A 20916-nucleotide genomic window follows, 5' to 3' on the forward strand; every position below is an offset into this window, starting at 1 on the left:
TTTTGCTTATATTTGTGAGTCAATCCCCTCGAGCGCCCGAAGAGGGATGGTGTGACCACCCTTCAAAGTGTTTGGAGCAAGCTGTAACAGAAGGACTTTAACCAGTGCGACTTCATTCTGGTGGCTACATCCATTGTTTAATAGGACTGAATCTGAGGAATGTCCCCTGTTGTAAACACATTGAAGCGTTCACACAGGCATGAGTAACATCTGCTGCCCATATCTGCATGAAAAATTGTTTACTAGAGTGCAATCGTATAAACTGGAGGCTGCTTCCTGGACACGTATAAAAGGAGCACAAGAGGCAGGCTAGCAAGTCGGCCTCAGCCAAGCCTCGCATCATTACTTGTCCTGGATTTCAAAGAATCCTGGTTCTGGGGTTTCAGACAGTTCTGGATCTCCTCCTACTCCCTAGGATCATCGCAGGGACCACAGAAATCAGCACAAGCTTTCCAAGGTGCTCCTGCAAAAACTGCCCTGCTGTCAGCAGGTTGCTCTTCTAGGACCTGAGCGCACAGGCAGCCCTACCTGACTTCGGCTGGGGATTGTGTCAGTCACTGCTTGCGGTAGACTTTGACCTCTGGAAGACAAATGGAAAAAGCTCAATCCACAAATTCCAAGCGCTTTTTATCTTGTAATACAACACAACAGTCACAAGGGCACTAGTCATTCATATTTCATTCTCATTGCATTTGGATACCAAGCACTTATTTCGAAACAGGGACTTTTTTTTTTTTAAATATGCATGGGGTATATAAGCATCTGGCACCCAGAGACTTAAATACCTGTGTTTGGACTCAAGGTCTCCAACCTAAAAATGCCTGGCACTGGCAGAACACTGAATCTGGATGGGTTATTATATGAGTTATTATTGCAATTGCTGTTTCATCATGTGATACAGGGCAACAATGGTTGACTACAAGATTAGGGATTGAGAAGAGTCCTTGTCAGAAGGAAAATTAAAAAGACCAGGACCGTTCACCTCTGAGGAAGTGAATCAAAAAGTCCACAGTGAAGGTATTACAGAAGATGTAGCCTAGAGATAGCAGTTTGAGAACTTTTGTTCACCTTATCTCAAATTATTGGAGCATAGGAACACGAAGGGGGAAAAAAACAGCAAATTAAAAGATAAGCAGCCACCTTTTAAAGGCTTGCATAAAATATAGAGAGAATTCACCGACATGCAACATTGTGAAGAGCAAAGCATTATTAGTATTCTCAAAGGATGGGCATAATTCAGCTAAAAGTAAATATTAACATCTAAAATTGAGCTTTTAGAAGGATTATTATCTATTACTCTCTCAGGCACAAGTGAGAGTCTACCCCTTATGATTTAAGAGGAGATTTCTGCCAGGTATCTAGCACCTGGAGAGCTCAAAAGAAGCGGGGGGCAGTATTTACTCATTATAAAACCATCTACTCAGAAGACCTGATGAACTGAACATGAACAAGACAGCTGGTAGCTCTACCTAGACAGGGAGGAAAACAGGAGGCAGCAGAGAGGAGTAACGACTTGCAAGCCAAGCAATGGTCACTGCACAGCAGATGCCTGTTAGTATTTTCCACAGAGAAAGTATTTTCTTGCATCCTCTACTTCATGGATCTGTGTTCCAATTTACACAAGACAGGTATTTTGGTTACTGTGTGACAACACTGCACAAGACATAGTTAAAGGCTACTCTCACTTCATCATCTTTTGCCCTAGTTCCTTATCTTGGAATCTGGTCCGCAGCGCCACACTTGTTCTCTGAGACAATTTCCTTTACTTCACTCCTTACCTACTTGTGAGGACTGAATTACAGGACAAGGCTACTGTACACAGCAAAGGGTTTGTAGAACAGTTTTTCTGGCACAGCTCCCCAGGTGGAGATGTGGTTCATATAGGCAAAAGTACTCCCTCAACTATCTCCTTAAAAGGCAAACTATACCATCAGAATAAATCATCTCTACTTCTTTGCTTTTTGCATGCCATCATTGCTGCAGGGTTGAGTCTGGTACATTCCAGCCTGTGTAAGTATTCCTGCAAAACTAGTAGTTCTTTGACCAGGAAGACAAGATGCACCAGGAAGCGAAGAGCTTGTATTGTTTTCTTAAGAAATGGCTTCTTTTTGGTACTTACTAAGAGAGGAGAATGAATGAGCCATGAGTACTGACTCCGTTAACAACGGGATGGGGAACTGCATCCAGAAGTCACCTCTGGGATGGCAAATGGCAGCTGAACAAAACAACACTGCGAGAGTTCATTTATTATATCCATGAAAAAAGATTATTATGTCCTAATGAAGCTACAGTGAGCCCTAAGTAAAATCTGAAGACATAACAGAACTTACACATCTGGAGTTGAACCAGAATCCTAGATGTAAGACCCCCACTCTACTGGAAAGTAGCCTAGGACTTTATACACGAAGTCCAATTAGTAATATTCTTCATTATCATCTTTAGACTGCAATAGACCTCATGTCTGCCCCAGGAAAGGATGTGAGTCAATCCTTGACTAACTGACTCTGATTCACTAAGGAACCAACATACATAAAGTCACCCTAAAGATAAAAAATGCTAAGGTTTGCTTCACTGATAATGTATCTAATGGCTGCTGAGATTGGAGTAATAGAAGAGAGATGAGAGAGAACAGCACTACATTGCTATGGAAACTAGAATTTTCAAAATAAATACCTTTGCAGAACTGAGGTTGCAGATCTAAAATAATCTATACTGTTTTTGACATTTCCTCCCTTTACCATGAGATTCAGCCAGGCTGACCGGCCAGGCATGGGCGGCAAGCTCGCATGCACAGAGATCAGCCTGCAGTGACACAAGATCCCCCACGGTTCACATTCCTTATTCCAGGGCAGGTCTGGGCCCTGAAGAGAAACATCAGGGTTTGGTTTGTTACCTGTACAATTTTGGGGGCCTTCCTTCCAGACTAGACAAGCCAGTGTAAAATGAGTCTATAACCACTTGAGGGGGAAAGTGCTATTTTTATCCCAGTAAACTGGGATATAATCTTTTTTTTTTTTTTTCTGCCAGTCTTTTTCTTAAGTGAACTGCGACAACACAATATATTAAGCAAACCTTCTTTATGAGGTTCTGATTCCCTTACTCACTAGGAAACTCCTTACCATACAGATGATTCCTCTGCAATTACCATTCAGGGTACCTACCCAGTACGTGCTTCCCGTTAGTCCCATTTCAGAAATACAACCGGTAACTTCCTTGATTGCATTTGGGCAAAAGGTTGCTCATTTTAGACACACACGTACCTCCACACCTCACATACCTGGTACCATCCCACCGACTGCTGCTATAAACACGTCCAAGCTCTAGAAATGCTGACTCACAGGGCTAGGACTATGGAAAAAAAATTAGACTTGCTAACGTGGAGCCTGGCAGGTTTCCTGCCCCTCCTTATCTGCGAGCCCCTTTCCACGACAGGCTGTAACGAAGGACCTTGTTTCCTGAGAGGAGGCAAGGAGTAGGTACTTGTTTCCTAAAGATAGCCCAGATTCCTTTCGACTCTCAGCTGCTAGCTAGTAATTGCAGACAGGAGAAAAAAAACCCCAGCGCTTACATCTGAGGAGAAATTAATGGCTTCAGGGTAGGCTCTCTTGCTTAACGCAGCATTGCCCACTTCAGTGCATTCCTGGGATGTAGTCAAATTTCTTGAAAATGCCCTGCTACATACTACAGAACATACCCTTCACCCATAGTCTTCGCTGGCCGGGGTTAGTTCAATTCCTGCCTTCAGCAGAGCTGAGTCAGTGCAGGCAGGCAAAAATCACTATTTGCTTTGGGAGGGTTTGCCACACATCGAGACGCAGGTGAGCAGCGCTGGGTGCAAATTGTGGTTTGCTGCAGGCATGCCAGCACAGGCGAGGACAGGGACCCAAGCTCACGCTGCACTGTGGGGACAGCGGAGAGGAGAGCAGCGTGGGGAGGTCCGTGCTATCTAGATGGGAGCCAGGCTGGGTGCGTTCTGCCTGCGTTAGCACGCCGCTGTGCCCAAGCTAATCAGCTCTGGATTTGATCCAGGCGACAAGCTGACTGCCCACCACATCAACAGCTTGTCTTCCCCCCTCGGAAATGACCTCCTGTTTGCAAAAGGCTGAGCATTTAGGGAAACAACAAAGTTTTATGCCCACACTGTTCACGTGGCAAACTACTTCAGAAAACCTAAGCAGCGAGGAGCCTTTAGGACTGGATGGGATGGGCAGGCTGCTGAGCTGCCTCCTCCTCCCAGTACCTACGCAACTCATTTGCGAAGAAGCAGAGGCTGACGAGCCACATTTGCAAGCTGGGCAGGGCAAGCCAGGGAGCAACTCTGGCTGAATGTAAGGAGCGGCAGGCTGCGGTGAGAGGTGTGTTGCAGCGAGCGCTCGGAAATGACTGTGCTAAAGGTCTGGATAATGACCGGGTAGATGAGGTGCTTCAGCTCCCACAACGACCCAGAAACAACCTGGCAACGCAAGTTCTCTCTCCACTGCTCTCTGGTCTTCCTAGGCATGTGAAAATAAATCTTCACGGTGGAGCCCAATGCCAGCTCCTGAGGAGCTCCATCTAGAAGGGCAAGTAAGAGTTAGGGTGAAGGCCTCCGAATATCCCCTCAGCTCTTTTCTATCAGCTGGAACCTGATTTCGAGAAGTTCCTTGGCTGAGTTCATGCCCTTAGATTACACTAAAAAAGCCAAAGTCCTTTCTGCACCTTGGGGACACCTAGTGCTGGAGTAGAAGAATGTAGAGTGCAACGCGCAGTCACTGTAGAGCTGGGTGTGCTGAAAGTGACGCTGGAAATGTCCTGATGAGCCCAGATATTGGGGCAGCAAGACAAAGGGTGATATATTTCAGTATCTGTTAGGCATGAAGCAAGAGATCACATGCTATACCAAGCGTCCACAACCTCAACTCGCAATTCAAACTGGTTTTGATATAAAATAACACTTACCAAACCAGTGTCCCCTAACAGGTTCATCATACTGGGCATTACTGTATGCCTTACCCCGGCCTCCCTAACTCAGAGGAGAGATTCCAAGCTGGGCAGAGGCAGCAGACCCAGCTGTGTCACTTGGCCACTGTGTGACCAAAAGCACAGCTTTTGTGCCTCTCTCCCTATCACAAATGTATTTTATAATGTAGGGAGGGCAAAGAGCTACCATAAAAACAAGGCAGCTGAAATCAGGAGCAGCCTGTTTGGCTTGCAAACGGCACCTGCTAGGAGGTGACGGCTGCACAGAGGCTTCAGGAGGAGTGAGAAGGTCCCCCCAGGACAGGTGAACTAAGAGGTTATGGAACTATTAGGTCATGCCACACACATATCAAGTAGCTTATCATCATGAGGAAGCAGTCTTTGTTTTTAAATTAATCACTTAGAGGACTCTGGCTTCCATCTTGTGCTCCCTTTTTATTAGCTTGTTTCATTTTAAAAAGCTATAAACCTTCAAAGCCGATGCAGAGGTGGGAACACAGCTATAGAAAACTGCAACCAGACCACCACTTCTGCAGATCCACAGGGCATAAATTGAGGCCACAGCCCAAAACAGCACTGCAAAAAAAAAAAAAAAAGCCAGCACAGCCTCCCACTCCCTTTGTGTGCGCATGCTGTACCTGTATTCGATATATTAGCTCTGTGCTGCAAAGCCTGGGAGAAGCCCATCAGAACTGTGACGTGCCAGACCAGGCTGCCAAGCAAAACACTCACGTGTCAGTGAAAAACATTTTACCCCTGGAGGCATGGGGACTTCTTTAATACCTAGATGGGTGGTGAATGCAGGGCACCGTGTAGCGCACTGCAAATTACAGCCACGGCAATCCTGTAGCAGGTTTTTCTGCTGTTTCTGGCTAGCTAGCAGCAGATGAGAGGGACTCTGTAAGTATCCCTCGCCAGGCCCACACTAAACACACTGTACAGGCAAAACAGTACTGTTGTAATACAATCACAAAAAATGTGGAAAAAAAATACAGGAGGGGCTTTTTTTCTTGCTGCTTTGGCTCACTTCAGACACCAAGAACAAACCTACCCAACATCCATCTCTTATCAGACGTTGTCCTGTTGCTGCAGTGGAGCCCTCTCCAGTGGGAGGCGTACACTCCCAGCTGAGCGGTGCTAATTCCCTGAGCTCAGAAAAGCTGTCAGCGGGCTGCTGGGGCCGCTGTGCTGAGCAGCTGCAGACAACCACTACACCTCCAGGCTGGACGGGCCTCCAGAGCAGCCAGGCAGTGCTGCTGCGATGGTTCAGATGGCTCCAGCAACTCCGTAGCAAATACCTGCTTTCAAGAATGGTTAGAATAGAGCATAAAAATATCCTCTAGCATAAAATATGGATTGCTTGCTCCGATTTCACAGGCCTATGTGAAATTTCAAATAGATTAATGAGAAACAGTCTTGAACTGGTTAAATGAGCTTAAAAAAAAAAGTTGGGACTTCTTTCTCCAGGCCTTCTGCTTGACATTAATTAACTGGTTAGCATTCAGGATCAGTTATATTTGTGGAAGCATCTGTACACTGCTGGTGCCAAGGTGAACTGGCTAGACACAAGTCATGAGTTGTACTGAATTGATTTTACCCGTAACCTGTTCTAAGCACAGTCTGCAATCAACATGGCCTGTAGCTTCAAAATGCACTAGAAGCACACACCTTGGGATGCAGAACTGCCTTTTTTACTGGCAGCTTACTTTCTCTCTCTCACTAGTCTGAGAGCAGTAACTATCATGCTTTTGCCCTGTTTATAAAGCTTACTCAAAGCAAATCCGAGGACCTGTCCTCCATCTCACATAGCTGCTGTTGCAATGACAGCGGCTCAGTGTGAAGACAGCCCTGTATGAAGGCAAGATCAGATCATAAATGCAGAACAGCTGCTTAAGCAGAACGTAAGAAAAAGCAGCAAGGATGTTGCTGGGCAGAGAAAAGCATTGCAAGAGCTTACAGATAGCCTCCTTTCTCCAGAGGCACATGCGCACAGCTACCGTTCAGTCGCATTTCTCTCGAGCTTCCTGGTAGCAGCATCAGCAGGCGCGTCCCGTCACATCTGACTGGCTACAGGACTCTGTCCTCGTCTGGCAGGAATGACCCGGCCTCGATTTTTCACCGTTTTGTCACCTTCTTCCTCCCTTTCGGCACCGTAAAAATCACCAGGCATGAAACCTGCAGCACAAAGGAAATTCTAGCCCAGCCTGCTGCAGCACGCTTCCCTCCGCAGCGCAGACTGCAGGCGCGGCGAGCCTCCCATAACCTACATTAGGTTCCTGTAACAGGTCAGATCAGGCACCTAACTTCCAAAACCTGAGACTTCTCTCCACGGCCAGACTTAGCACACACAGCAGAGATCAAACCTCTGAGGAAAACGGCGAGCAGCTCTGCTCCTTCAGTAAAATGGAGTGCTTTACAAAAGCAAGTAGCTCAGCCCCACAAAACAGCCTTTTTTGGCCCCAGAACAAATACTGAAATCCCTCTAGAGCTAAGGGCCATCCAGCTTTCCCCACACACAAATTGCACTGCGAGAGACACCAACTCTGACTGAACAGCTACAGCAAAGCATGCTTGATGCTGCCATGGCCATGGGCTCTGATCTGCTGCTGGCCAGGGGTGATGCCATGTGCTGATGTGTTCGCAGTTTGAAAACGAGGCAAGGAACACGCTGCTGTTGGCCAGCTTGCCAGTCCAGTGACACATCCTGACACGGGCACTGAGACAGAAACGGGCAGCCTGCTGCCTCTTAAACATCAAGGAAATAAAACCCAAGGGAGAAGTTGGTGCATTAGCACGCTGTCTTGGCCAGTGCCACAGGGTGTGCCCAAGCCTTTGATCCTCTTGTCCTTCTCTTGCTGCACTCCTGGGCCCTCTCCCACTGCTCAGCACCTCTCTTTCCTCAAGGCTGCTTAGCTAATTAACTGCTGCTCTTCCCCTTGGTTTACCCAGCTCTACCTGCACGGAACGGCAGCGAGAGCTACTCCTATGTCATCACTACCTTTAAGAAAGGAGCTGACCCGCAAGCTATTTTTAGTGGCATTGTAAAGTTGTGGAGCTATTTTGGTCACATCCCCGTGCCGTAAGCTGCAGGACGCTGACAGGCTCTGTGCCTGCCTAGGGCAACGGGGCTCTGACTGTGAACAAGAACGGCGCGTGACTCCGCACTACGGCCTCCCTGCCCTTCCCGTGCTGTAAGACTCTCTACACCAAGGTTTTATTTCTAATCATTTTAAGAAACGAGCAACACATCTTCCTGAATCCTGCGGGGATAGCAGAGGCTCTGCGGGGCCTTCGTGGTGGTGTCCTCCAGCCTGCACTGCCTGTAGGTCTGCAGAAGGTGCTCTTCATTCTGCGGGCTCCCTCGCTCCCATTTGCTTTACTCACCAGGAGGCGAAAGGTGCAATTAGGAGCCCGCAAAGGCACCCGACGAGATTTTATCCATCTTTTGCATCAGACCTCTGCAAGAGATCAATAAACATTAGGCTGGTATCTGCTGAGAAGTTGGGTGCACGTAATTCTGTGGGGGCAGAAGGGAGACCAGAGAGGAACCACTCACCACGCAGCAACACGCTGTTCTGACTGCAGATAGTGCCGGTGAGCTCGGGGTACATCCAGGACACCAGGCAGGAGGTGCCTGGTCCAGACAGTTGTTTTCTCTACAGTGCCTAAGGCTTGTTGCCAAGTTTGCTGGGGCTGTGGCAGGTGCAAAGCACAGGCAAGAACACAGGCCAAAGCAACTGGATTTAACAGAATTAAATCCCTAGATACAAAAGGAAGCTTGAAGGATGGGAAATGTGAGGTAAATGAAGGGAGATAAAAGAGAATACTGAACTGGTGTGTTCAGACAGGGATGGGTGAGTCAGATGTATAAAGGAGGAGCAAGTGAGTAAACGTATATACAAATTATTAAATGGCTGTCAGCTGTCCCTCCCTAGAAAACCCCTCTTAGGACTGCGGCTGTCTTCAGCTATGGTGCGTGTCTTCCCAAGACACTCCAGGTAGATGCACGACTGTTAATACCACTGTCCCGTTTGGCGCGAGCCCGCCATGTAGTAAAGAGGAACCAGAATGCCCTCAACTCAGACTTCAAAGTCCACCTTGCATTCCCCTCTCCCTGTCTTCTAGATTCTCCTCAAGAGTTCTGTTCTCTCACTAAAACCCACAGCCTGCTCCTAAGGCGAGCCACTCCTCACCCTAACTGAGGCAAGGAGCACCTGCTTTCACGAGTCAGCACAGCCCACATCTCTCCTCCGCTGCAGGATCACCCCCGCTAACAGGGCGGGCCGTCCCAGGCAGAGTGTTGCAAACAAAGACCTGATTTATTTCACTGGCCGTTTTGGCTTGCTGGAGGAGGAGCTCCTTTAACTCACCCGTTCCCAGGGAAGCATTAAGCTGTTATGTATGCTACAGCCTTCAGGCCAGTGAAATCAGCTGACCATTAACTAATAAAATTTTACCGCATGTAAATTCAAACTAGTTCAGCAAGGAATTGACTTTTTGGTCAATACGTGGAAAAGGTGCAGACAGAATAATAAAGTTTAATATATTGTGGTTTTTTTTCAGTACACAACTGAGCTGCAGCTCAGTTCAGACACAGATGTGTCCAGCAACAATATGTCAAGGCCTGTTGGATCAGAGGGCTCAGTGAAGTGTTCCCTGTTTCAGCTTCCCCCAGAGCTATGCACAAGACTAGCAGTAAGCATTACATAGTGAAAACACTTGCGTGAGATGGAATAACACAGTTACATGTTGCATTCTTTCCCTGCTGAGCTTCGGCAGCCTTGCTTTGGGACGCTACACAAGCAGGATAACAAACATAGCATGACACAGAACCAATAACCTGCACGGTGTGCCCATGTTGCTGCTAGCAGAGCTGTGCCAGGGTAGGGAGTTACCAGTTTGCCTTTCATCACCTGTCTGTGTCCTTAATACTTCATCCATTTGCACGCAATTTAATCTTACTTTTAGAGCATTACTAGAATCATCACCTGTCTCCAACAGTTATTTAATGAGGACATCATATTGCCATCTTCACAACGCAGATATTTGGCTGGTAAATATAATGAAAACGCATTTAAAATATTGCTACACCTGTTCCATTTTCTGGCATGGAAACACCAGACGTACAGTAACAAATCACAGGCGGCTCACCCCATAGACGTAGTCAGAGGTTGTCCACCAATTGTGCGACTCAGGCAAGAGCACCCAATTCGCTTCAGCTGACAACTGCAATTGTTCCAAGTCTCCTCTAGGGAGTGCAGTCGTAAAGGAAGAAATGAAACTGCAGCACAGATGCCAGCTGGTAATCTGTGACTCAGGATATTCAGGCAGTCACAAATGGTGCCTGCCCATTTCCAACTGCACACGGGGAGCAGCAACGAGGTTTGAGCTTGAGGGAAGAACAGGAGGCTCCTGGAACCCTGTGTATGCTTTAATACGTGAAAGAAATGTCTCCCAAGAAAACAAAAAAAAGTAATCAATAACTGAATCAAGCAATAGAACTTCAAATACTGAACCAATCAGTTAAACCAACATGCCCATGGGTGAATGCAGCATGGACAACATTGCTATGGGCTCTCCATCTCCTGCCCACAAGTAAATCATGGGCATATCCATCAGATCATCCAGGGAAGGAATGCTCAGCCTCAAAACATCATTCAGTCCTTGACCTCTGTGCAAAGAACAGCAAATAGATTCATTTCTAGAGCTAGCTGTGTTTTGTAGTGCGTGCACATCTTGGTACTAAAAAGCGGACAGAGACATCAAGTTATTTCACTCTAGAACCACAAAGCAGCTGGGCAGGCAGCTGTAGTACCTGGCTGATCCTGGTGGCAAGGAATCATGGGTCCAAAGGCATAAGGTTGCCTATTTCTCCCCTATAAATTCCATGCATGCATCAAGTCTTAAGTTCTTCTATGCCTTCCTTAAAGAAGTACCAGAACATGAAACATCCTCTCAGGACACAATCTTTGCCAAGAGAATCCATGTTCCCAGTCTCAAGAAAGAAATTTAAGGAATGCAGAAATAATACTACCACCCACCTGAGGCAAAGGGTAAGAGAATAAACGTACTGGTAAAAATCTGGATGGAAAGATCTGTGGAACTACATTCAGACCAGTGCCAGGGTCTATCCCACAGCACAGCAAACAACACAGTGTTTTCTGACGTTATTCACCAGTTTGTGACAAAGCAGCTCCATGGCACTTCTGAAGTGGAAGATCCCTTAGTGTTGCCAGGACAGCACAGCTTTAGAAGCAGAGCATCTTTCTGACCTGCCATACCACAGACAATACTTTACTTTCCTAAGTAAATGCTACATAAGAAGCACTGCCATCACAATAATTAGGGGGTTACACGGTGACCCACTGAAACAGGTCTTTCTGCAAGATTCTTGCTCTCTCACAGGGTGCCAGGCTCTGGGTTCCTTGTCAGATCCTGTGGGGAGCAGCAGCATTGAGGACAGTGGGATTGGGAGGCCAAGAGGCAACAACTCTTGCCACATATGGATAAAGTACCCAGCTAGCACGGAGAACTTTGCCACAAACAGAAACCATCCACAGCAAAACAGGAACTCACACGCACGAAGGACAACAACTGGACCAGGGACTTCACTTTCAGCCAGATGCTCAGGTGGCAGCAGAGCTGTGGGACAATGTCAGCCTTGTGCTTTTAGAGACTGAAAGTCCCCTTTGCAGCAGGCGAGAGGATGGTAGCTTCTGCTGTGTTACTAGCTGTAGGTTCTGCAATCCAAATGCCAGCAGCTGGCTCCATGTAGACTGAGGAGCATTGCTAGTATCTGCTAGTGTGTAACAGCCCCTGGGAAGGAGGCAGAGACACTGAGCACAAGCTCCGTGTTTACTCAGCAAGCACCAGCTGAAGAGAACCATCTGATTTCTAAACTTCTGCTGCCTCCCACTTTTTGTCTCACCGCTGCACTACCTATCTAAGCTACAAGCATAGGGTGCCATAAGCTAATTCACTCATATTCTCCCTTTATTATACGCCCTCTTGCTATTTTCTCACCTGTCTCCTCAACCAGCCTGCTGGAAACCCTGTGTACTGACACAGAAAAAAAATAAGGAGTCAGAAGAAGCCACAGCAAATAAAAAGGAACCATCAGCTCGCCCTTGCAAATAAAGGAGCATCTCCTCCCTGTCCCATCTACCCCTACATTTCCCCATCAGCACTAGTTTCTACTGCTGCCTTGAATAGTTACACGTGCTTTTTAATAGAGGCAAAGGAAAGGCAGCCTTCGCATTTAAAGATCCTCAGGAATATGCAAGGTTTTTAATGGCAATTTCTGGTGAGGGCACATCTGATTTCTAAGGAGAATGTTCATGATGTATGCATTGCCACAGTCTCTCCACCTATTTAGGATTCCCACACTGGATTACAACCTACCTTCACATATAAGATGTTGAAGCTTTCAATGAGGTCACACCAGACACTGACAAGCACTGATGGGTGAGTCATGCTGCAGTAGCCAGAGATACTAGCAACAGATTTGTTAATCTGTATGCAGTCTAACCCTTTTTCTGGTCTAGAATCTTATTCAAGAGTGAAACACGGTATCTCAGAGATGAGTGAATGCAGAATTGTTGAGGTACAGGGCCATATTTTTGCAACTGTTTTACAGATGATGAGGAGAGGAGAATCAGTTCCTAGGAGTACCTTTACAGCAACACCTAATGTGTTGTTTTACTTGTAAAATACAAGATCAAGGTCCAGATCGGGTCAATGGGGGAGCCATTCATTGCAGTTCACTGGAAAAACAGGCATGCTAATTAGGAATGTAAGGGTTCTCCTGGGAAAGCTCCACACACACTTGCTCCAGCAGTTTAAATCATCACCTCCAGCAAGCTGCTCTTCTGAAGGATACTGCCCTGTACCAGGGTCAGCAGGTGTAACGGCATGCCTGTACGCCAGCCACTCCAGCACAAAGCCCAGCGTAGGATTTGCCCCAACATAAAGGGCAAAGTAAATCTAGAAGACATTGTAGAGAGGGAGAAAGAAAGAATGTGGTGCTATGGTCTCATTGCTATGATGCTAACTTAAAATTTCCCTCCTAAAGGAAATAGTTGTTAAACACTTCTCTTCAGAGGACAGCGTGAGCAGCAGCTGCCAGTGGGACAACTAACACAAGATGTCTTCTTACAGGGAAAGACAACCACTTGTAGATTGCGTAACTATAATGAGTTTCTTCCTAGTTTCACATTATTAGTCACCTTTCACCCTTCTCTGCCAAAGGCCTCTTCATATCCATCCAAACCAGAAACAGGACAGAATCTCTTCCTGTGCTGCTGCTTTCAATCACTCTTCAAGGTCAAGGCCTCCATAGTAGTGAGGCTTATGGCCCATCCCAGCCATCTTGAAATAACTCCAGAGTAACACCTCCTCCAGCCTTACTGTTGGGAAAAGGACCTGAACAGACTCTTCTTATGCCTTTTTTTTTTTTTCTAAGACCATAAAAAAAGTCTTAAAAGCAAAATCAAGATGTTTTGGTCCAAAAAGTGAGACAGGAATATTATTACCTTCAACTGTGTTTAAGACATGCCCCAAAACCCTACTTATCTTTAAGCATCTGATCAGATTTATCCAAGTACAACACATCTCGTGGGCTCTGTCAATCACAGTAAAGCTGTACTGGTATTCTGAAAGTACCTCCTAGCATGAGTGTTTCAAAACAGGGCAATTATAGATGCCTACCAACACAGCACACAGGTGCATGATACAGAGAAGCACAAGCGTATCAGTGCTTCTCAGATGAAGCTGCAAGGCCTCACCCTGTACCTGCTAAAAAGATGCGGACACAACCAACAATGCTGGAACATCAGCTGGCTACAGAAAATGAATGTGTGCCTTTAAATCGGGACAATTCTCACTTCTTACTGTGGGGGCACTGTGTGGAACAGGCCAAAGTGACCAAACTTGATGTTATTTGGGCAAATCAAATCCTCTTGCTACTCAATTAACTTCCAGAAAAGCTGTCTCCCAGTTTTAGCCCAGAGAACGAGTCCTGATCACATTTTTTCAAGTCCTGAAACTAAACCATTGCAAAGATCCATCAAGAACCCTTCTCCAACAGAAGACATGCCTACCTAGAGTTTCTTGGTAACCTGACGCAGGTACAAATGACATACTGGCAATTATTTGTAGTTGCCCGGCTTGCCAATTGCTGAGGAAGGAAGAGCTGCTGAGTCACACTGCAAGCCACTTTTCCACTTTTGCCTGGTTGCCCCGAGGGCAGAGTGGGACAGTCAGAAGGCTGAGATTCTGTTTATGCCTCTGACATCGATTTCCCATGTGACAGTAGTAAGTACTTGTGCCTCTGTTTCCCCACTTCTTAATGGACACCTCAACTCCCTCGACCCATGGGACAGGGATAAGTGCACAGCAAAGAACAATTCTGTTCGTCTAACAGACAGCAGGAGAAGAGTGAAGTAGTATTGTTTTCGTGTAATACAAATGTGGTTATGTAATAGTGTCAGCATTGCTTCATTTTTGTCATTATGGCATAACAAACTGTCAGAAGGATGCTGCTTGGCATGGTATCTTCATCCCAGTGAATGTACTGAGCTATTTAACCTGGTGATACAAAACCGGATCGTAACAATCTCAAGACTACCTCGTTTATTTTGACCAACCTTACTCCAGAACATGTTTTTCCTGTATAACCTCGTAACCCATAATAATGGCCTAAACTACACTATAGGAATGATGTCATGTTTCATGAGCTAGTAAAAGCAAAACAATTCCTCACTTGTGCATTTCATAACGAGTAACACACTAAAACACACAACCGCTTATCTTTACAAGCAGAGAACAAGGTGAAAGTTGGTTTCTAAATCAGTGTATAATAGATTTGTAATAGCTTTATGAAAGAATCTAAAAAAAAAAATTGGCTCAATTACATTCACTTATTTGACAAGTTTCCTAGAACAGAAGCAGTGACAAATGCAGTTCATAACCACAATTATAATTAATAACTAAATTGAATTAATTCAGGTTCCATGATTTATTCTGAAAATTATATTTGTTTGCTTAAAAAAAGGTCAGACTAAAGCAGCGTGTGGACTGAAGACTAAGGAAGGTATGCCTGTGATTACAGCGGCTGAAACTGCCCTAATCACACTCTTATCGTTCCTTATCTACTGATAGTATTTATATAGCAATGATTACTGAAGTAGGCCCCATCACTCCACTGAGTTACTTCTGCACCAGCACCTTCGTGTTGTAAGAAGTTTATACTGCTAGAGGTGTTGTCATTGTGCTGAGACAGAAAGCCAAGCTTCTCATCACTTAAAGTCATTAAAAAAATAAACTATGACACTTCTGAAGAAGTAGGGGTGTTAACCCCAATGTCCTGGCCAAATTCCCAGCTTGAGTAATTACAATGTGCCTTGAATAAATTCTTGCCACAGCTTCCGTTGGACATAGCATTGTTCTCTACTTCCTCTCCTACGGTATTATGTAGTGCTGATGCATGCTCTTAAAGGTCCTGTCTACAGGGGAACGTCGTAAGGGTCTACCCCCAGCCCAGCTCTGCAGCAGAACATTGGGAACACCACACTGAAACCAGTTCTGCCTGTCAGCTGAACCGTTAGGCAATTTGTAATTTTTATTTATTGATGTTCTGGCATCTCCTTCAGATGGAATTAACTTTGTGTATTGCCATCTGATAGATGAACTGGTGCAAATCCCAGATGCAGACATATATGAAATTGTTTAGTTTTTCTTTAAATGAGCTAGATTTGCATTAATACGCTAGCAAGCTAAGCTAAAGCAATTTAAGCTTTCTAGAAGCCTACTATGGTCAGCAGGAAAGGCAACAAAATCATACCTAATACAACAGGCCTAGAAAACCATGTTAAATATGTCTAGTTGAGCTAGCAACAATAAACATTGTAATTTTTATAGTGCCTGTTCCTTAACAATTTCAGTCGACTTTTTCTAAACGGGTGGTCCACAGCTGATACTGTTTACTTTTGAAGCAGTCACTGAAGACTTATCAAATGTATATCTAGCATTTTAAATAAACTACTTGACAATTAATAGTGAAGCATTACTCATGTTTTTCAGCAGCCACCATTAGACTCTACAGCTTTTTACCTACAGATATTATCTTTTTGTGTGTGTAATACAAAGAGCTGAGGCCTAGACTCTCTGCTGGTGTTTTGCTGGGTTAGCTCTACGTACCTCACTAACTGAAGCTTTTATTCTCACATAATTCATAAGCTTTAAGGGCAACTTGTCTGCAGGAAGAAGTACAAGACCAAGATTTGGAAGAACCTGATCCTTAATTCCACCTTATGACCCCAGGGGCAGGCAGATCGCTCCCTCTTACTACTCCATTTACTTCTCCCATCTGCAAAAAGTAAGCGATACCCACTAATGTGGCAAATCAAGTCCAAGAAAAAATATATTTATAGGCCATGCTGAACAGATTTGTGTTAAATACTATTGTTCCAACATTTGCAAATACAAATATTTACCTTTCCTCGTAGGCCCTTAATTTCCCCAGAAGCATGCATCCAAAACCATATTATTTTTAAAAGACAGAAACTGTAGTTTCAGAAAGTGGATGGTTTTATTTTTGTGCCATTACAAAAATGCCTTTTAACTTGTCAAACGATACGCTACAAATATCTTTGGCAGATGAATGAAACCAAGTTTCCTGTCATAGCTGCCAACTTCAAGGTTGAGATAATCAGATAAACCTTTAGTTTGCCTTTCCCAATACTTACAACAACATATGTTTGAAGTGATCCACATTTGTCTTACTTTTCCTACTGGGATTTGAAAAGGCAAAGTATCAGACCACTATGCGACACGTTTGCAAAACACTAGATGTGGTCCACAACTATTACAGTCAACCTCTGTTCTCAACATTCCTTAGGTTTCCTCTACCCCAGGTTAAATAATCCCCAGTAGTTCTGTCTCCTTGTTTAGAAGTAAATGTGAAGTTTAGATAAATAGTCTCCAGTACCATCTTCAACATCTGCTGGATACAAAGCCTTCTTACGGTACAAAGTATCTCTTTATTTATAGGAAAACAGGAATGAACTTTGCTTGATTTTAGTGGTATCAGTAACATAGGGGCTTACAGAATTGTATTATTTTATACTGGGGACACCTCAGAACTCTTAGTGTTTGCAGGGCACCTTATAACCTGAGAACATTTACTTCATATATAATCCTGAATTTAAGGGTGAAAGCAACACCTGCAAGAACACCTCTTCCAAGCTTTGTCCCTTACGTAATTATCAATTTATTATCAGGACATCAGTATAAATTGTTATTTTGATGATTCCTTGCCCCCATACTTCTGAAAGGGAAAGCAACTATAAACACAAGGGCGACTGACCTCAGTGATTTCCTCTGTTCAGACAGGAGCACAATGCACTTAAACACCATGACAAGGAGACTTGAATTGTTTAGAATTCCTCCAGCTGTAATCTATGGTAAAAACAAATAAACAAATATGTGACTACAAGACACGATAATTAATCCCTGCACGAAGCCAACTGTTATCTATAGCTCGTAGACACCACAGCACACAGAGGTTCAAGAACCTACCAAGTTCAAAACCCACCGCTGAGAGCCAAGACTACCGCTCAGGAGGCCATGTGCTCGCTCTGTGAGATACTTTTTTCCCCTCTTCTGGCCCTAAGCCAGAGACAGTTGGGGCAGGCGGCCTGAAACACACCAGTGTGGTCAGGCCAGGGGCACTGCAGACCCCTGTACCAGCAGACCCTCAGGGTTACTGCTCGTGGCTGAACCGCTCCAGGGCAGCCCTGTTGGGTCTCGCACTTCTTCATCCCCTCACCTGCTCTTAGTCCCCACCTTCCCCATCCCCAAGCCCTCATTTTCTCCACACCTCCCCAGGGCCCCCATGGGTACTTCCTCAAACCCTTCCAGTTTCCCCTTCACTCCTGCAGCCCCACAATGCTGTTACACCCTCAGCTCCCCTAACCTAAAGCAGAACCCTCTCATCCTCCCCTCAACCCCCCCCCCCCCCATTTCCCTCCCACCCCTCAAGCCCCCCCCAGACCCCTTCGCCCACCCTCCCACCCCTCACCTCCCTCCTCTTCCTCAGCCACCCCCTCACCACCAGCGCCCCTCGCGGCCTCTCCTCACACACCCGCCCCCCCCCCCGGGCCCCATCTCCCCCCGTCACAAACCGCCCCCCTCACCCCGTCACAACTGCCCCCGGCCCCGCCTCGCCTCCCTCCTCGCCCCCTTCCCTCCCTCCCTCCCTCCCACAGAAGGGGGGGACGAAGGAGGAGGAGGAGGAGGGCGGCGAAGTCTCGCGAGAGGGGCGGGCGGGGGCCGCTGGCTGCGGGCAGCGCGGAGCAGCAGCGGCGGCGAAGGAGCAGCCGGAGCCCGGGCGGCGCTGAGGGGAGGCGGCAGGCGGGGCGGGCGGCCATCGCGGCCCGGCCCGGCCGAGGGAACCCCGCTCCGCCGCGGGCGGGCAGGCACGGCCGGAGCCGCCCGCCCGCCCTCCCACACGCCGTGAGGCCTGGCCGCGGCTCGGCGAGCGGGGCCCTGGTGGTGGTGGCGGTGGAGAAGGAGGAGGAGGAGGCGGTGGTGGTGGTGCTGCTGCTGCTGCTGCTGCTGCTGCCGGTGGTGGTGGTGGTGGTGGCGGCTCGGCGCCCCGCCGCGCCCGCCCTGCCATCTTAGGTGCCGTGCCCCGCCGCCTTTGTGCCCGCCGCGCCCGGGCACCCGGGGGGGGCCGGGCCCGACGCCCCTCCGGGGGCGCCTCCCCCCGCGGGGCCGCCGCCCCTTGCCCCGCTCCTCCTCCTTCTCCTTCTTCTCCTCCTCCTCCTCCTCCTCCTCCTCCGCGGGGGGCCGACCGGCGCTCCCAGCCCGGCTGCGGCGGAGGGTAAGGCGGGCATCGCCGCGGGGGGCTCGGCCGGGGCGGCTCGGGGGGCACCCGGGGAGGAGGAGGAGGAGGAGGAAGAGGAAGGAGATGGCGGAGGGGGGTGGGGGTGCGAATAGAGATGGAGGGGAGAGGCGAGGCGGAGGGGGGGGGTGGGGGGAAGGCGGTGGGGCCGGCGCCTCCCCCGCCGCGCTCTGCGGCACTGCCGCAGGACCCGGGGCCGCTTCCCCGGGCTCCGGGGCTCGGGGCGGCGGTGGCGGCGGGGAGGGAGCGGTAATGGCGCTGCCCGCCGAGGGGCGGCCGCCGCCGGGGTGTTCCCCGCGCCCCGCCGCTGTCACGGCCGGCTGAGGCCTAAGGGCTGCGGCCCGGCCCCCCCGGGGAGGGGAAGGGAACGAAGGGGGGGGGGGGGAGGTCCCGATGGGCCCCGCTCGGTACGCGATACCCCCCCCCCCCCCCCGTGTTCCCGCAGATATTACCGTGGATCCTTTCTATTTTTTTTTTTTATTATTATTTTTTAATTTTTCCAGAGCTCTTTTTCCCTACCCCCTCGCTCCTCCCCGAGCGGTGAGTTTTCGGTGTAAATACCATTTTGTGCGGCGCTGGGGTGGGATTGGGAGGAAAGTGACCTATTTTGAAGGCCTTTTATTGCTTCCCCTCCGACAGGCATGTGTCGGCTGATTCCGTTAGCCAAATAGCGTTTCCCAACCATTTTAATTTGCCAGATTAAAATATCTCGCCGAGGCTAGGCTCCTGCAACTCGCGTGTGGGTATGCCTTTAGAAATCTCGCTCAGTCGCCTTTGCTGCAAGCATCTCGGGAGCCTCGGAGTTCACCTTTGTCACTGTGGGAGCAAAAAAAAATAAATATAAAAGAGAGAGATGCCCGGCTGCCTGTAACGTGCAGTTGTACCATTGTGCTGGGCGCGGTAGGAGAAACGAGGGGGGGTGGGGGGAAGGAAAAAAAAACGAGGATTAAAATGGTTGTTGTCAAACGTAAGATCTTTACGTGTCTCGGGAAGAAAATGACAGAACGGCGTTAGCCTTGAGGACTTTCGTTTATTTTCTGAGAAAAACGCTCGGTGTTGATCGTGCTCGCCTCTCCTGCTTGTCATGGTGTGGAGTGTTTCGCTGGGTAGCTTTCTGGTGGCTGAGGCGGTTAAATAGCAGTTGCATTAACTAGTTGAACAAATCGTGTCCTTCACCTTTGCCTATCGCGTTTGGAGAGCCCTTATGGCAGTGTGTCCATGCATGGCGAGGACAGATTAATAAGATGGTACCTAAAGGTTTGGCTGCTATTGATTCCTTACTATTAATGCTATTTATAGAGCGTGTGACATGGCTCTTGTTTTATGTATTTGGATAGAGGTTATCGGCTTGGAATGCTTCAAATGAGATGTTCCCAAAATATCACCCCTAATGCTTCATATATTGTTAAATGGTATAGCTCAGATCCCCAGAGTCTGAAAAATAGCTTTGGTGGACAGCACGTCATAATAGTGCAAATATTGTGGAAAACCGTGATATATTTTGACACTGGTGAAGGCTTGTTTTCACTTTTCAGGATTACAGAACACCAACTTTTGTTGCAATAAATGCAATTTTAGATACGTGATCCTTGAAACGACTCCGAGTCCACATTTTTGTTTCTGTTGCCCCTGCTCCTAGTGAGCGTGTCGTAGTTTTTGCTACTTGTGTCCAAGGACAAACCTAATCAACGACTGGTTCGAGCCTTCATGTTAGGTTCTCCACAACATTGGCCTAGTTCTGGCTGGTGCCTTTGCCATTTTTAGGACTCCTCTTCCTTTTATCTGTTGACTCAAATGCATTGATAAACTTGAACCTCCATTTATCCTTTGAACTTGAGAGAATGTTTTTCTCCTCTGTTAAGAATGTCTCACTGAAGAGAAAGGGATTCTGGCGGAACAGCTTAAATTAAAGTTAATCTTGTTAAAAACTGTCTGAAGTAAAAACTCCTTGGGTAGTTTGATTTTTTTTTTTTTCTTTAACTAGGCTGAAATTAAGTGCTGCATGTAGAGGAGCAGATGTTGGAGTCAAAATTATGTACAGATAAGGTGACTTA

The 20916-nt window shown here is 47.3% G+C and overlaps 1 protein-coding gene across 3 annotated transcripts in view; it reads left to right on the forward strand.

Annotated features, from left to right (window-relative positions):
- The first annotated feature begins 18734 nt into the window (after positions 1-18734).
- TAOK1 (TAO kinase 1) overlaps positions 18735-20916 on the forward strand; it is a 72374-nt gene continuing 70192 nt past the window's right edge. Inside the window, exon 1 of one of the 3 annotated variants that reach the window (XM_035561037.2) lies at positions 18735-18841. The gene's annotated coding sequence lies outside the window, so the exon portion shown is untranslated. Of the gene's footprint in view, positions 18842-19237; positions 19403-20916 lie in introns of those variants that run through there. The other 2 variants (XM_035561038.2, XM_035561039.2) reach the window with 2 other exon arrangements.

This window comes from Cygnus atratus, chromosome 20, assembly GCF_013377495.2.
Source record: "Cygnus atratus isolate AKBS03 ecotype Queensland, Australia chromosome 20, CAtr_DNAZoo_HiC_assembly, whole genome shotgun sequence".
NCBI classification, from domain to species: Eukaryota; Metazoa; Chordata; class Aves; order Anseriformes; family Anatidae; genus Cygnus; species Cygnus atratus.